This window comes from Macaca thibetana, chromosome 11 (genome assembly GCF_024542745.1).
Source record: "Macaca thibetana thibetana isolate TM-01 chromosome 11, ASM2454274v1, whole genome shotgun sequence".
Classification (NCBI taxonomy): domain Eukaryota; kingdom Metazoa; phylum Chordata; class Mammalia; order Primates; family Cercopithecidae; genus Macaca; species Macaca thibetana.
Genome location: NC_065588.1, coordinates 117,719,267 through 117,734,085, shown reverse-complemented (window position 1 = coordinate 117,734,085; position 14,819 = coordinate 117,719,267).

Here is a 14,819-nt window from a genome sequence, read left to right as displayed (position 1 = left end):
GCGGGAGGTGCCCTCCGCAGCCGCTTTCTCGGTTGGGTGTTTGAAGTGGGAGACAGCGTCCCCTGAGGAAGCTGCTGCGGCTTTCTGGGCTAGGTGGTCAAGTTTCCGGGGAGGACAGCGCGGCAAGGGCCGTGGTGATTTGAACACGCCGGTTGGCTCGAAGGCTTTTGTTATGACCGTCAGAGCAGGGCCTCAGATTTCCTTCCCAGATGTTCCCGCGTTCACGCTCGGTGATGACCTCGGGGCTCCTCACTCGTGGGTCCGGTAAGGAGCGGCAGCTGCACTTGCTAGGACGCGGCCTTTAAAAACAAGCCTTATTGAAAACACTTAGAAAGCCAAGGGCTCTCAAATCCCAAGAGCTCTTTGAAAAGCTATATTCAAAATAACCAAAATCGTAGCACAATGAAAGAATTTGCGCGAGCAATTGGAATTGCCTTTGGACAGAGAAACTGAGGTTGTAATTAAGGTATCGATTTATTCAGCTATACTGGATGACAGTTTATTTTCCTACACCTTTTTTATTTTTTATTTTTGACAGGGTCTTGTTCTTGCCCAGGCTGGAGTGGAATGGCGTGATCTCTGCTCACTGCAACCCCCACTCCGGGTTCAAAGGATTCTCCTGCCTCTGCCTCCCAAGTAGCTGGTACTTCGGGCGCCCGCCACCACGCCTTGCTAATTTTTTCTAGTTTTAGTAGAGACTGGTTTTCACTGTGTTGGCCAGGCTGGTCTCGAACTCCTGGCCCCAGGTGAGCCGTCCACCTTGGCCTTCCAATGTGCTGGGATTAGCCACCAGGCCCAGCCGATTTTCCTACAATTTTTAATCTCACCTCTAACTTAACCGGTATTTAAGATTTTAAACATGAAAAAGTCAATTCGCTCTTCATGAGGACCTAAGACTGTTCTGTTGCTTATAGATTTGCTTCGACAGTTGTGCTATATTAGATTAAACGACAGGGAGAGAGAGAGAGTGCGCGCCAGGCCACTTCCTTAAACTGAAATAGTGCATCCGAGTATGTATTTCTCTTGCTTCAAGTGCTGCTCAGATATTGTAATGTAACTTATCCAGAATAGTCCTAGGTTTTCTTTTTTGGAAAAATGCACAGAAAGCCTTTCATTCACGATGCAGGACGCAGCTGAACTTCATTGGAAGAGACAGTATTAATTAATTCTCCTAATGATCTAGACACAAAGAAACTCAATAAAAATGTTACTGGGGTACAAAGCCATGGTTGTCCATCATTAGAAAAGGCCTGGCAGGTCTATCACCAGAGATAATAAGCACATAAAAAGATGCTCAACATCACTATCAGGGAAATGCAAATCAAATCCATGGATACCACTGTGCGCCTACAAGGATGGGTAACATTAAAAAGAAAGAAAATAGATGGTGAAGATGTGGAGAATTTGGAATCTTCACACATGAATGGTGAGAATGTAAAATGGTGCAGCTGCTATGAAAATGTCTGACAATTCTTCAAAAATGTTAAAACATACAGAGTTACCATAAGACCCAGCAATTCCACTCCTAGGTGTGTACCCAAGAGAAATGAAAACCTAGGTCCACAGAAAAACGTACATGCTTATGGTTCTTAGCAGCATTATTCATAATAGCCAAAAAGTAAAAACAACCCAAATGTCCATTATCTGAGAAATGGTTAAAGGAAGTGTGGTCTCTCTATGCAGTGGAATATTATTAGACTAAAAAAGGAATGAAGTACTGATACATATTGCAACATGTATGAACCTTGAAAACATCATGTGGCTGAGCCCGGTGGCTCACGCCTGTAATCCCAGCGCTTCAGGAGGCCAAGGCGGGCGGATCACCTGAGGTCAGGAGTTCGAGACCAGCCTGGCCAACATGACAAAACCCTGTCTCTACTAAAAATACAATAAATAAATAAATAAATAAATAAATAAAAATACAAAAAGTAGCTGGATGTGGTGGCGCATGCCTGTAATCTCGGCTACTTGGGAGCCAGAGGTGGGAGAATCTCTTGAACCCAGGAGGTCGAGGCTGCAGTGAGCCAAAATCGCTCTACTGCACTCCAGCCTGAGTGACAGAGCGAGGCCCTGTCTCGAAAGGAAAAGAAAAAAGAAAAATCACGCTAAGTGAAAAAAACTAGACACAAAAAGATTACATATTGTATGATTCCATTTACAGGAAATGTCCAGAATAAGCCAACCCATAGAGATAGAAAGTAGAATAGTGATTAAGGTCTCTGAAGGAGCAGGGGGGAAATGGAGTGACTGCTGCTAGACACAGGTTTCTTTTGGGGTAATGAAAACATTCTAGGCCGGGTGTGATGGCTCATGCCTACAATCTGAGCACTTTGGGAGGCTGAGACGGGAGGATCACTTGAACCTGGGAGTTCGAGACCAGCCTGGGCAACATAAGGAGATCCCATCTCTACAGAACATAAAAACAAAAATCAATGGGGTATGGTGGTGCACACCTGTAGTCCCAGCTACTCGGGAGGCTGAAGTAGGAGGATCACTTGTGGTCGAGGAGGTCGAGGCTGCAGTGAGCCACTGTACTCCAGCCTGGGTGACAGAATGAGACCCTGCTCAAAAAAAAAAAAAAAAAAAAAAAAAAGGAAAAGAGAAAGTTCTAAAATTAGCTATGTGAATGGTTGTACAGCTCTGTGAGTATACTAAAAACTATTGAATTGTATAATTTAAGCGGGTGTATTATATGGTATGTGAATTATATCTCAATAAAGCTGTTAATACTGAGGAACAACACAAAAAGAAGAGTTAATGCAGCTGGAAAGTGGCCACAGAAAGACAATGAAAACAACCAAGGGTAGGGAGAAACTTAAGTATCAGGGGAACATTTAAAACAGTGCAATACTTGGGAAGATTTGTTTTATTTTGTCCCCAGCACACAGATCTGTACCTAGCATAAGCAAGCTCCCAATAAATGGTGTTTGATTTTGTTGTTGTTGTTGTTGAAACAGAGTCTCCCTCTGTCACCCAGCTGGAGTGCAGTGGTGCAATCTCTGCTCACTGCAAGCTCTGCCTCCCAGGTTCAAGTGATTCTCCTGCCTCAGCCTCCCGAGTATCTGGGACGACAGGCGCGTGCCACACACCCGGGTAACTTTTGTATTTTTAGTAGAGGCAGTGTTTCACCATGTTGGCCAGGCTGGTCTCGAACTCCTGACCCCAAGTGATCTGCCCACTTTGGCCTCCCAAAGTGTTGGGATTACAGGCATGAGCCATGGTGCCCAGCTGAATTGTGTTTTTTTGTTTTTGTTTTTGTTTTTTGTCTTTGGTTTTGGTTTTTTTTTTTTTTTTTTTTTTTGAGACGGAGTCTCGCTCTGTCGCCCAGGCTGGAGTGCAGTGGCCGGATCTCAGCTCACTGCAAGCTCCGCCTCCCGGGTTCACGCCATTCTCCTGCCTCAGCCTCCCAAGTAGCTGGGACTACAGGAGCCCGCCACCTCGCCCGGCTAGTTTTTTGTATTTTTTAGTAGAGACGGGGTTTCACTGGGTTAGCCAGATGGTCTCAATCTCCTGACCTCGTGATCCGCCGTCTCGGCCTCCCAAAGTGCTGGGGTTACAGGCTTGAGCCACCGCGCCTGGCAGGTTTTGGTTTTTTTTGAGACAGAGTCTCACTCTGTCGCCTAGAGTGCAGTGGCGCCATCTCGGCTCACTGCAAACTCAGCCTCCCAGGTTCAAGTGATTCTCATGCCTCAGCCTCCCGCGTAGTAGCTAGGGTTACAGGTGTGCATCACCATGCCCAGCTAAGTTTTGTATTTTTAGTAGAGGGGTTTCACCGTTTTGCCCAGCCTGGTCTCCAAGTCCTAGCCTCAAGAGATCCCCCTGCCTGATCCTCCCAAAGTGTTGGGATTACAGGCGTGAGTCACCACACCCAGCCACCATAAGTGTTTGAGTGAATACTTTTTTTTCTGGAAGGTGGAGAAGGAAAATGATTTTTAAAAAATCTTAAGGGAGTAAATAGGTTACACATGAGTTTACAATGCCTAACTACTTGAAGTTGGGACTTTTTGAAGTTGAGAGAGATTTGTTCTTAAATATCACTCTTTTTTCAATGAAAGAGATGCATTTTGTGATCATAATTTTTTCTTTGTTTCAAATTTTATATAATGACCCTTATCTTTTTTTTTTTTTTTTTAAGGTGGAGTCTCGCTCTGTTGCCCAGGTTGGAGTGCAGAGGCATGATCTCGGCTCACTTCAAGCTCCACCTCCCTAGTTCACGCCATTCTCCTGCCTCAACCTCCCGAGTAGCTGGGACTATAGGCACCCACCACCACACCCGGCTAATTTTTTGTATTTTTAGTAGAGACAGGGTTTCACTGTGTTAGCCAGGATGGTCTCGATCTCCTGACCTCGTGATCTGCCAGTCTCGGCCTCCCAGAGTCCTGGGATTACAGGTGTGAGCCACCACACCCGGCCAATGACCCTCTTCTTTCAATTGTGTACTAATTGTACCAGTTGTGGTTTGGGAAAATTTTGTCTGTTAAGTTATGATCATAACAACCTAATACTTTGTATTTCAGAGACAAAAAGTAGGATTGCCAAGACACACGGGGATAATTTATTGCAACTCAATGCAATTGAGGATGCATTGGATCCTTAGGATGTAGTGGGGCCATTTTCTGAGTTGTTTCTTTTTAACACCTCAAAAAATTATTTTCTTGAATTCACAATGTGCTGAAAGTCAATTAAATAATTTCAAACCTCTCTCAATGTCAAGAAGAAGCAAAAGTTTCATCATCTAAATTTTTGAGGCCTAGCATGGTAGCTCACTCCTGTAATCCCAGCACCTTGAGAGGCCCAGTAGGGGGATCACTGAGCCCAGGAGTCTGAGACCAGCCTAGGCAACATAGGGAGACCCCATCTCTACAAAAAACAGACACAAAAATTAGCTGGGCATGGTGGCATGCTCCTGTGGTCCCAGCTACTTGGGAGGCTGAGGTGGGAGGATCATTTGGGCCTGGGAGGTCAAGGCTATAGTGAGCCATGATTGTGCCACTGCACTCCACCCTAGGTGACAGAGTAAGACTCTATCTCAAATACATAAATAGGTTGGGCATGGTCACTCACATCTATAATCCCAGCACTTTGGGAGGCCAAAGTGGGAGGACCACTTTGAGGCAGGAGAACAGGGTCTGGAGACAGGGAGCCTAAGGCCAACCTGCAGCGGACTTCTTGGAATTGGACCAAAAGGAAAACCCTACCTCTCCATGCCCAGGTGACAAGGGGCCAGAGGTTCCTCCCTCTACAAAATCCCCTCTCCCTTGGGTCACAAACAGTAAATGCCTCTAATTGGTAGAAGGCCAAGCCTTCACTTCAGCCTTTGATTGGTTGTGGGCCAATCTTTCATTTGCATAGGGTGTAACCAATTGGAAGCCTCTAAAGGGTACCTAGGGGTATTGTGAAAATCTTTTAGTTTAATAAAAATCCTAAATAACATTGCAACTGGGATTCTTGAGCTGCTTGCTTGAGCCCACTCCCACTCTGTGGAGTATACTTTCACTTCAACAAATCTGTGTTTTGTTGCTTCATTCTTTTTTTTTTTTTTTTTTTTTTTGAGATGGAGTCTTGTCTGTCAGGCTAGAGTGCTGTGGCGCGATCTCGGCTCACTGCAAGCTCCGCCTCCCGGGTTCATGCCATTCTCCTGCCTCAGCCTCCCGAGTAGCTAGGACTACAGGTGCCCGCCACCGCGCCCAGCTAATTTTTTATATTTTTAGTAGAGACGGGGTTTCACCGTGGTCTCGATCTCCTGACCTTGTGATCCACCCACCTCGGCCTCCAAAAGTGCTGGGATTACAGGCTTGAGCCACCGCGCCCGGCCTGTTGCTTCATTCTTATGTTGCTTTGTGCATTTTGTTAAATTCTTTGTTCAACGCACCAAGAACCTGGACAACTCGCAATCAAGACTTTCCATTTGGTAACAACTTGAGCCCAGGAGTTGGACACCAGCCTGAGCAACATAGTGAAACCCTGTCTCTACAAAAAACAAAAAATTAGCCAAGTGTGGTGGTGCACAGCTGTGGTCCCAGCTACTCAGGAGGCTGAGACGGGAGTATTACTTGAGCCCAGGAATGTGAGGCTGCAGTGAGCCGTGATTGTGTCACTGCACTCCAACCTGGACAACAGAACAAGACCTTGTCTCAAAAAAACTAATAAAGTCAAGGTGCAGTGGCTCATGACTGTAACTCGTGGCTGGAGAGGCCAAGGCAGGCAGGTCACTTAAGCCCAGGAGTTTGAGATCAGCCTGGGCTCTACAAAAAACACAAAAATTTAACTGGGCATGGTGACAGGAGCCTGTAGTCCCAGCGACTCTCAGGTTGGAGGATCACCTGAGCCCTGGAGGTCGAGACTACAGTGAACTGTGTTTGCACCACTGCATTCCCACCTGAGTGAGAAAGTGAGATCCTGTTTCAAAAAATAATAATTAAATTTTTGTAAGTTACTGAGTATTTCAACATTATATGTACTTAAAAGACAATAAGGTAGAAGGCTATTATTATCCTAACAATGGAGTCACCCAATGATAACAAGTCATACAGGGAAGATAATATGAGCCTTTTACAAAGTTGGTTAGCAACTTGCTGTATTAAACCATTTCTTATTTTGGAAAATTTCAAACATATATGAAGTAAATAGAATAATACAATGAACCCTCACATACCCATCACCCAGTTTTAACAATTCTCTACATTCTGCCATTCATGTCTCACCTCCAGCACTTGTACCTCTCTACCCATGCCCCACCACCCTCTCATCTAAGTTCAGATGCATCATTAGATGAGTGCCCAACTCTGGTTGCCTAGATATGAGCCAGATCAAAGTATTTGAGAATTGGATCTGGTTTGCTATGTTTTCATTTACGCTTGGTCACTTTCACAAATATAACTATTTTACCTACTCAAGGTAATCCATCTTCTTTGGAGTCATTGCATAAGTTTTATAATTTAAAAGATCAGAGAAACTCTGTAACCATCCCTGCTTAACCTGAGTCTGCAAATGCCCAAGTTGTAGATAGGTCATCAAATGGACTCAGAGGTAGAAATGACAAAGTATGTCTTCATCTGAATGCTTAAACCAGCTCCCATCTGAATCCGGACTGTCTGATTGACTTCCGCTACAGTAAAAATGGTTTCAACAATACTTATTGCACTTTAGAGAAACATCTCTGCAGCTGGAGAACAGATGGCTCCCCAGAATCATTTTGTTTTGGACTGATAGAATCTTTTTGGAATTCTGCCAGTGAACTATGCTGTCAACTCGTACATGTAATCTTCTTCTGCCTTATGCTTCTCCCTCTGTAAAATGGAAAAAATGGTTATGAACCGGGAACATATGTCTTCAACTTTGCCAAATAGCTGAAGAATCCTGAAAGTGAAACAGAAACAGAACTTTTTGTGGTTTCCAGGCTAAGCACGGTAGCTCACACCTATAGTCTCAACACTTTGGGAGGCTGAGGCGGGCAGATCACTTGAGGTCAGGAGTTTGAGACCAGCCTGGCCAACATGATGAAACCCTGTCTCTACTACACATACAAAAATTAGGCTGGCGTAGTGGTGCGCACCTGTAATCCCAGCTATCCAGGAGGTTGAGGCATGAGAATCACTTGAATCCAGGGAGCAAAGGTTGCAGTGAGCCGAGATCGTGCCACTGTACTCCAGCCTGGGTGACAGGATGAGACTCTGTGTCAAAAAAAAAAAAAAAAAGAATAGGCCAGGCACAGTAACTCATGCCTGTAATCCCAGCACTTTGGGAGGCCAAGGCGGGCAGATCATGAGGTCAGGAGTTTGAGACCAGCCTGGCCAACATGGTGAAACCCCTTCTCTACTAAAAATACAAAAATTAGCTGGGTGTGGTGACGGGCGCATGTACTCCCAGCTACTCGGGAGGCTGAGAAAGGAGAATTGCTTGAATCTGGGAGGCAGAGGTTGCAGTGAGCCGAGATTGCACCACTGCACTCGAGCTTGGGCCACAGAGCAAGACTCTGTCCCGAAAAATGAAATAAATAAATAGATAAATAGGCCGGGCGCGGTGGCTCAAGCCTGTAATCTCAGCACTTTGGGAGGCCGAGACGGGTGGATCACGAGGTCAGGAGATCGAGACCATCCTGGCTAACACGGTGAAACCCCGTCTCTACTAAAAATACGAAAAAAACTAGCCGGGCGAGGTGACGGGCGCCTGTAGTCCCAGCTACTCGGGAGGCTGAGGCAGGAGAATGGCGGGAACCCGGGAGGCGGAGCTTGCAGTGAGCTGAGATCCGGCCACTGCACTCCAGCCTGGGCGACAGAGCGAGACTCTGTCTCAAAAAAAAAAAAAAAAAAAAAAAAAAAGAGTCCTTCAGCATTTGCTATAAAGTTTTTGAGCTAGAAGGGCCCTTCAGGGTCACTTTATGTACTTTCTCAATTTACAGTTGAAAAAGTGTCTCCCAGAAGAGTTAAATGTGCTCAGGATCACACAGCTAGCTACAGGCAAAGATGGGACCGGAAGCCAAGTATGACCCCTTAAGCTCACGCTTTTTGCTGGCAACTTTGGAAAAAATCCAACCATTCTTTGCTCTAAATTCAAAGACAACCCAGGCTTCAAAGACGGAAACTATCTGATGACTCCTTAATAAGGATGTTGGGAATTTACCTGGACAAATCTTATACTCCAAACTACAGTAAATTCTAAACCAGAAAAAGGTTTAAACATATTTTTTAGAAAACTAAGAGAAAGTGTATCATGTATATTCCAGATATAACATGAAATAGGTTTCTGATTTATTTTCTTCTTAAAAAGTTTTTGGCCGGGCGCAGCGGCTCACGCCTGTAATCCCAGCACTTTGGGAGGCTGAGGTGGGTGGATCACGAGGTCAGGAGTTCAAGACTAGTCTGGCCAACATAGTGAAACCCTGTCTCTATTAAAAATACACACAAAATTAGCCGGGTGTGGTGGTGTGCGCCTGTAATCCCAGCTAGTCAGGAGGTTGAGGCAGGAGAATCGCATGAACCTGGGAGGCGGAGGTTGCAGTGAGCCAAGATCATGCCGCTGCACTTTAGCCTGGGTGACAGAATGAGACTCTGTCTCAAAAAAATGAAGTAAAATAAAATAAAATTTTTTTTTAGTCAGGCACAGTGGCTCACGCTGTAATCCCAACACTTTGGGAGGCTGAGGCGGGCGGAACACCTGAGGTCGGGCATTTGAGACTAGCCTGACCAACATGGAGAAACCCCATCTCTACTAAAAATACAAAGTTAGCCAGGCGTGGTGACGTATGCCTGTAATCCCAGCTACACCGGAGGCTGAGGCAGGAGAATCGCTTGAACCTGGGAGGAGGAGATTGTGGTGAGCCAATATCACACCTCTGCACTTCAGCCTGGGCAACAAGAGTGAAACTCCGTCTCAATAAATACATGAATGAATGAATAAATAAATAAATGAATAAATAAATAAATAAATAAATAATTTTTTTGAGTCAGGATCTTGCTCTGTCACCCAGGCTCGAGTGCAGTGGTACCGTGATGGCTCACTGCAGCGTTAATCTCCTGGGTTTAAGCAATCCTCCTGCCTAAGCCTCTTGAATAGCTGGGATTACAGATGTGCACCATCACATCCAGCTAATTTTTTTTTTTTTTTTTGAGGCGGAGTCTCGCTCTGTCGCCCAGGCCGGAGTACAGTGGCGCGATCTCGGCTCACTGCAAGCTCCGCCTCCCGGGTTCCCGCCATTCTCCTGCCTCAGCCTCCCGAGTAGCTGGGACTACAGGCGCCACCACCACGCCCGGCTAATTTTTTTGTATTTTTAGTGGAGACGGGGTTTCATTGTGTTAGCCAGGATGGTCTCGATCTCCTGACCTCGTGATCCGCCCGTCTCGGCCTCCCAAAGTGCTGGGATTACAGGCTTGAGCCACCGCGCCCGGCCAACATCCAGCTAATTTATTATTATTTTTTGTAGAGACAGGGTCTCCCTGTGTTGCCCAGGATGGTCTCAAACTCCTGGGCTCAAGCAATCCTCCTGTCTCAGCCTCCCAATGTGTTGTGATTACAGGTGTGAGCCACCGCGCTGGGCCACCCACTCTACTCTCTTGGTTTTCCTTCTGTGTCTCGGAGCAATTTCTTCTCCATCTGCTCTACCCACCCTTCAAGTTTTGGTGTTCATACAAGTATTGCAGGCCTTTCCACTTCTCACTCGACAGATTCTCCTGGATGACTTCACCCTGTAACTCCAGAGAGGTAACATTCTCAGGAATTCCCTGTCTAGGTCTGTATATGGGTCTCCTGAGCCTCTGCCCATCCATCTCTTCCCTGCTTATCAGATGTGTGAGCTCAGTACCCACTTCCTTCCAACCCCTGCTCCTCTTCCTGGGTTCCCTACCTTGCTCTATTGCGCCATGCTAGAGAACTGCCAGTCATCCTTGACTTTGCCTTCGAGCAGCTCTAGCCCTGTGTGCCACTCACATCCATCTACTTCTCCATCCCCTTGGCCCATGGCCCTTACTGCTTCTCTTGCTTCATTGCAGCTGCAGAAGCTTGAGCTCCGATCTGCACTCCGCCACCACCCCCACTGCCTGCTTAGTCATCCCCACTTCCGGTTCACTCTCTATCCTGAGGACAAATAGCCTCTTTACACCATAAGTCTGACTTTGTCTTTTCCTGTTTAAATTCCTTTGGGGTGGTGGGGCGAGGCGGCTCATACCTGTAATCGCAGCACTTTGGGAGGCCGAGGCGGGCGGATCACTTGAGGCCAGGAGTTCAAGACCAGCCTGGCCAACATGATGAAACATCGTCTCTACTTAAAATACAAAAATTAGCCAGGCATGATGGCACACGTCTGTAATCCTAGTTACTCGGGAGGCTGAGGTAGGAGAATTGCTTGAACCCGGGAGGCAGAGGGTGAAGTCAGCCAAGATCGGGCCACTGCACTTCAGCCTGGCAACAGAGCAAGACTCCATCTCAAAAAAAAAAAAAAAAATTCCTTTAGGGTCTCCCAATGGCCTCATGAAAAAATCCAAATTTATTAAAATAGTGTTACAGGGTCCTTTATCTTCCGTTCCCTGCTCACCCCTCCAGTCCTACTTCCCAGCACCCTCACCTCACAACCTCCACTGTAACCATACTGAACTGCTTGCAGTGCCCCAGGGGGTCATACTCTCCTACCTCTGGGCCTTTACACAGGCAAGTTCTCTTGAGATGTAAATTCTCCATCTCTTGCAAGTTCAGAGGAAGCTCTTAATTGGCTTCCTCGACTGGCTATCTTTAATCAACCTTTAGCTACCAGCTCTGTAGACTTCCTCAAGGAGCTGTACTCTGAACTCCTAAAGTTGTCAGGCACACTGATACACATGTGCATCATACGTGATACTCACTGTCATACCGTATTATAATCACTATTTTGCTACTTTGGTTTTTCTTTTCTGCTTTTTTTTTTTTTAATTGCAATTAAGGTATAATAAAATCCTCAAATCTTAAGTGTTCAGTGAGTTTTGTTTTTGTTTTTGTTTTGAGACAGAGTCTCCCTCTGTCACCCAGGTTGGAGTTCAGTGGCGCAATCTCGACTCACTGCAACCTCCACCTCCCAAGTTCAAGTGATTCTCCTGCCTCAGCCTCCCAAGTAGCTGGGATTACAGGTGCCTGCCACATGCCTGGCTAATTTTTGTATTTTTAGTAGAAGTGGGGTTTCACCATCTTGGCCAGGCTGTTCTTAAACTCCTGACCTCATGTGATCTCCCCAACTGTGTTGGGATTACAGGCATGAGCCACCACGCCTGGCCACTTCAGTGAGTTTTAATGACCGAATACATTCATGTACTTACCCAGAACAAAATAAGAACATTTCTGTCATCTCAGAAATGTGTGTGTGTTTGTGCATGTCTGTGTGTGTGTCTGTGTGTGTTCCTCTCTAGTCAACATCTCCTCCCATCCACAAAGGCAGCCCACTGTGTAACTGGTTACTTGTCTGGATCGACTATATGCTCCATGAGGGCAGTTACCATGTCTACCTTCTTTTTGTTGCCCAAGCTGGAGTTCAGTGGCACAAACATGGCTCACCAGAGCCTCAATCTCCTAGACTCAAGCAATCCTCCTGCCTGAGCCTCCTGAGTAGGGGGGACCATGGGCACATGCCACCACACCCAACCAATTATTGAAAAAAGTTTTGTAGAGACAAGGTCTCCCTATACTGCCTGAGTTGATCTCGAACCCCTGGGCTCAAGTGTTCCTCCCACCTCAGCCTCCCAAAGTGCTGGGATTACAGGTATGAGCCACCACAGCTGGCCTCCATCTTCCTTATACATTTCAAAACCTAGTACATAATAGATAACTTAATAAATATAAATGAATGCATGGAATATTGATAGAATGGATAGACAACCGCTGGTCGCAGTGGCTCACACCTGTAATCCCAGCGCTTTGGGAGGCCGCGGTGGGCAGATCACCTGAGGTTGGGAGTTCAAGACCAGACTGACCAGCATGGAGAAACCCTGCCTCTACTATAAATACAAAATCAACCGGGCGTGGTGGCACATGCCTGTAATCCCAGCTACTCAGGAGGCTGAGGCAGGAGGATTGCTTGACCCCAGGCGGTGGAGGTTGCAGTGAGCCAAGATCGCGCCATTGCACTTCAGCCTGGGCGACAAGAGCGAAACTCCATCTCAAAAAAAAAAAAAAAGAAAAGAAAACTGCAGTGATTATATTAATTTATTGGGATATTTTGGAGGTTAACATCACTGATGATAATAAAAATAGTTAAGGGCTCCTGTCTCCTTGAGCCTTTGTCCAGCCCTGCACTGGTAATGAAACCTTTCTGTCGAAGTTACAATTCAAGGATTAGGCATTCCATCCCCAATCACAGTTGGCAAAAGTCAAAATAAATCTTTTTGAATTCCACAAAATTTGAATTTCACACTGAAGTGATTCAATTTTAAGGCATATTTACTTCAAGTCAAGTGTACCGTATATGTAATAATATCATCTCAAACAGCTACAGAAATGTGAAAATACAACATTTCAGACATTCACCAACAGACGTCACTGATAAGTTGCAGTTATCATATTTAGCATAAGCTTCAGGTATTAAAAGTAGGCTGGGTGTGGTGGCTCACGCCTGTAATCCCAGCACTTTGGGAGGCCAAGGCCGGCGGATCACTTCAGGTCAGGAGTTCAAGACCAGCCTGTTCAACATGGTGAAACCCTGTCTCCACTAAAAATACAAAAATTAGTCGGGCATGGTGGCGCATGCCTGTAATCCCAACTACTTGGGAGACTGAGGCGTAAGAATCGCTTGAACCTGGGGAGGCAGAGGTTGCAGTGAGCCGCGATCACACCACTGTACTCCAGCCTGGATGACAGAGTGGGACTCTGTCTCAAAAAAAAAAAAAAGGTACATTAAGTCAACTCTCCCCACCCTCTTGAGAAGTGCCGACAGGATCAAGAAGACAATAAATGGGACTAAGCCTCGTATCAAAGATCATAATCAACACATTTATTAAACTTAATTGTGTATGGTGCTATGACATGCTAAATGATTCACACAGAGAATTAGCTAAACCTTGCCTCTCTCCTCTAACAGTTTACAATCCAAGGCAGACAGGCTGACGCTCTTGCACATTTATAGCCAAATTAGACAGACACAATGAAATACAAACATTGTCAACTGATAAATGAACAAAATAGACATTCAGAGAAGGAGATATTCAGATGGCTGCGATAAGAACAGTTGCCTTGGCCGGGCGCAGTGGCTCAAGCCTGTAATCCCAGCACTTCGGGAGGCTCAGACGGGCGGATAACAAGGTCAGGAGATCGAGACCATCCTGGCTAACCCAGTGAAATCCCGTCTCCACTAAAAAATACAAAAAACTAGCCGGGCGAGATGGCGGGCGCCTGTAGTCCCAGCTACTCGGGAGGCTGAGGCAGGAGAATGGCGTAAACCTGGGAGGCGGAGCTTGTAGTGAGCTGAGATCCGGCCACTGCACTCCAGCCTGGGCGACAGAGCCAGACTCCGTCTCAAAAAACAAAGAAGAGTTGCCTTGAAAATTTCAATTTCAGACTATGCAGGATAAAAAGATTAGTACTTTTATCCATCACCACCTTCATTTACAATTATATAAGAACATACATGTGCCTAGGCTGGGCACGGAGGGCTCACGCCTATAATCCCAGCACTTTGGGGGGCCGAGGTGGGTGGTGGATCACGAGCTCAGGAGTTAGAGACCAGCCTGACCAACATGGTGAAACAACGTTTCTACTAAAAATACAAAAATTAGCCAAGTGTGGTGGCATGCGCCTATAATCCCAGCTACTCAGGAGGTTGAGGCAATCGAATCGCTTGAACCCGGGAGACAGAGGTTGCCGTGAGCCGAGATCGCTCCATCTGCACCCCAGCCTGGGCAACAGAGTGAGACTCCATCTCAAAAAAAAAAAAAAGAGGATACATATGCCTAATAATTGTTCCCAAAAATGTCAACCTTTGTCCATCCTTATTCTGAAACCCTTACACCTTCCAGAGTCACAATACTTGTAGTAATTTTTTTTTCCGTTTTGAGACGGGCTCTTGCTCTGTTGCCCAAGCTAGAGTGCAGTGGCATGATCATGGCTTATGCAGCATTGACCTTCCGGGCTCAAGCGATCTTCCCCGCTCAGCCTCCTGAGTAGCTGGGACTACAGGTATGCACCACCATGCCTGGCCTTTTTTTTTTTTTTTTTTGGTAGAGACAAGGTCTCGCTATGTTGCCCAGGCTGGTCTCAGACTCCTGGCCTCAAGCAGTCCTCCTGCCTTGGCCTCCCAAAATGGTGGGATTACAAGCATGACCCACCATGCCTGGCTGCCTGTAGTAATTTTGTAATAGACCATAATT